This window comes from Rattus rattus, chromosome 5 (genome assembly GCF_011064425.1).
Source record: "Rattus rattus isolate New Zealand chromosome 5, Rrattus_CSIRO_v1, whole genome shotgun sequence".
NCBI lineage: Eukaryota > Metazoa > Chordata > Mammalia > Rodentia > Muridae > Rattus > Rattus rattus.
The window spans coordinates 107,941,335-107,944,563 of NC_046158.1; the positions used below are offsets into that span (position 1 = coordinate 107,941,335).

The 3,229-nt window shown below is 47.5% G+C and overlaps 1 long non-coding RNA gene across 1 annotated transcript; it reads right to left on the reverse strand.

Annotated features, from left to right (window-relative positions):
• Positions 1-802: 802 nt before the first annotated feature.
• Positions 803-2,931, reverse strand: LOC116900624. Its single transcript, XR_004387939.1, has 3 exons — positions 2,408-2,931; positions 2,114-2,223; positions 803-1,066 (listed from the first exon to the last, which is right to left on the reverse strand). It is a non-coding gene; the product is annotated as an uncharacterized LOC116900624 (long non-coding RNA).
• Positions 2,932-3,229: the final 298 nt, after the last annotated feature.

A 3,229-nucleotide genomic window follows, 5' to 3' on the forward strand; every position in this document is an offset into this window, starting at 1 on the left:
ATGTACCTATTTCTTCAAGGAAAAAAGGAACAAAAATAGAGATTAAAAAAAACAAAACAAAACAAACAGGGGTTGGGGATTTAGCTCAGTGGTAGAGCGCTTGCCTAGCAAGCTCAAGGCCCTGGGTTTGGTCCCCAGCTGGGGGAGGGGGGGGGACCAAACAAACAAAAAACCAGAGACTAATGAGTTTAGCTACCTGCTTCAGGGCATGGCGGAGACCGGGTGGGAGGGATAAAGTGGATGAGGTGGGTACAGACTTCCCTAAACAGAGCCTTTTGTTCTGACATGACATTTAGGAGCCATTGCAAAATTAAAACTGAAACAAAATAAAATTTGGAAGGATACGGAGAACCCTAAAATCAAATAAAAAACAGAAATAAACAAATTAAAAAATAGTGCCCTTTGACCTCCTTTTTATCACTTTATAGTTAAAGCAATCAAATTTTTATTATGCACAGAGCAGTTAATTAAACAATTAATTTAATCTCTGTGATTTCCTTAAGTGATTTGGCGTCATGACCACTTTGACAAGGCCTGGGATAGATCCCGTTGACTTAAAATGCTCTAGGCCAGGGTTGGGGATTTAGCTCAGCGGTAGAGCGCTTGCCTACCGAGCGCAAGGTCCTGGGTTCGGTCCCCAGCTCCGGAAAAAAAAAATGCTTTAGACCTCAGTGGAAGAGGATGGGCCGAGTCAGGCAGAGACTTGACGTGCCAAGGTGGGGGAGTTACCCTGGGGGGAAACCCTCTCAGAAGAGAAGGGTATGGGGGAGGATCTGTGGAGGGGCAGGGAAGGAGTAGCATTTGGGATGTAAATAAAGAAATAAGAAAAAACAAAGATCCCCAACAATTGAAGCAGGTTTTACTCAGCTCTAAGATCCTATTGTTAAGTTCAGCTCTGGGGCAGGCACTGAGAGAGTTAAGTGTCCCCCAGGTTCCTGGAATCTATAAGCTCAGTGACAAACATCGTAAGGTCACACATAGGAGAGGAATGATTCATTTACCCGTAAACATTTAAGTGCCAAGAGGAGATTTTATGCATGCTGAGTGCTCTTTGTGGATCGCCTTCCTAGACGATAAAAAAACAGATGATCCGGGTTGGTTGGATTCAGACAGGTACAGGAAAAGGGATGAGGGGACTACAAAGAGCAGAGCTCACTGATTGTAGAGGGCGCTTGGGCAGGAGTGAGTAGATAGTCCATGCCATACAGAGGAGTCGTTATATAACTTCCCGGTGACCCTCTTAGAGTCCTCAGTCTCAGAGGAGGAGGTTGTCCACACGGGCCGGGGTAAAGGCAACCGGTTTCTGATCCCAAACCTTAGCCCTTCGGTAGCTACATCTTGGTAATGGGTATTTTGCCTTGCCCCTTTCCAATGACTGGCTCAGTAATTACTGAGGAAAAGGCGGACAGACACACGACCTTCTGTACGTACAGTTGAAAACTTGATGCTCGCTCCTTTGGTTGTTTCCGCCCTCCCCCAACCCCCAAGCGTCTGTGCGGAGTGCAGGAGTAGGAGTTAGGCCACGCCCTGTTTGCGAAGCAGGAAATCAAGCTCTCCATCCTGCTGTGACAACCTGTCTGCAACCCCAGGGGTGTCAGAGGAAGGGCCAGGAGAAAACACTTCACCTTCCAATTCCCCCCAGCTGTGCTGGGGCTTAGGAGGGAGAATTTGGGTTTCTCTGAAAAACACAGATTATAGGAATGTGTTTCCATTTTAATCTCAGCTGTGGGATATGCGGTTGCTCAAACTGTCCACAGCAGCTGACTGTGATTTGCCTTCTGGTCTAAGCAGGGGCATGGTTTTGCCAGGGGCAGATAGTTTCTGCGACTGTGTGACATTTGGAAATCTGGGGACTTTTCAGAGGATGTATAAATGCTAGCGCCCCAATTGGCCAGCTGTTGGTTGGATGGTATTTGCTAACATCTCAGTAGCGGCCCCGGTCACGGGGCTTGTGAGGGGTAGCTTGGTATCCATGCTTCATCAGAAACATACTTTCTCCCTTCCTTCCCCAGCCCATGTCAGAACCAGCCACCAGGGTCCAAAGGACATGGTTTCTCCCATGACACCCCTCAGACTGGGTTTTACATCCTTCCCTGGTGATGTCTGTCCTTACCCCATCCAGAGCTCAGACTGTGGTTTTTACATCCTGCCCTGGTGATGTCTGTCTTTACCCCATCCAGAACTTTCCAGCTGTGGTGGCCAACGTTTGTTTTTCTCTTTCTCCTAGAGCAAGACACAGCTCTGATAATATTTGTATAATATTTGAGGAATGGATATTTTCTTTTAAACCAATATTTTAAAAACGTTTTTAACCTCCACCCACACTAAGAAGTACATTTTATATTATCAGTTTGCACGGACACACACACACACACACACACACACACACACACGAGAGAATACTCACAGTGTTGGATGTGCTCTGGTGTTTCATTTCATTTTTTAACGAGGCTTCCTGTGTGGGCTTGGAGATGTGGCTTGGTGGTACAGCACTTGCTCAGCCAACGTGAGACTTCCAACACCAACACCAAAAAGAGCTTGCTGGGACCTTAAGGTAGAAAGCCATGTCCTAAAGCGCAGGGATCCTCCGGTCACTGTTAACCTGAGAGAGCTTTGCACCCAAACCTCATCAGATTAGGATTAAGCTATAATCAAGTGAGGGCTTTGGCCGGTCCTGCTTTGCACACTGTGAATTTGACCTCGTTGCAAGGAAGGAGCCCCTCCAGGGTTAACTGACGGTGGTGATGGCCTCATGGTCTGGATAAGAACCAGGACCTACTTCTGCTTTCTTGTGTATTTCCTCTTCCGTACCTTGTAGTTTTTCCTTTATTATTGTACCCACAGGGTCTGCAGATCCCTATTTTTCTAGGGAGACCTAGAGGGATTCAGAGGGCCAGGGCAGGACAAAGCAGGTCACTCTGTCTCAGGATGGCAGAAGCTGTCCTGGGTCAAGGAGGGGAGCTAACAGTGAGTTTATAGAACTCAGGTATGCCTACAATACTATGTTCAGATTTACTAATCTAAGAAATTAAGAAAACAAACCTGGACTTTAGAAATGGGGGTGGGGCACACGGAAGGCGGTTCTTAGGCCTGGAGAGGCAGGAGGTGATTAGACCTCAGTGGGAATAACGCAGGTGAGAAGCAGCCCCTCCTCCTGCCTGGGATAGCCTGACCTGAGCAAGAGGTGAGAGGACTGAATGCAGGGGTAGGGGAGGCTGTTCCCGTCTTC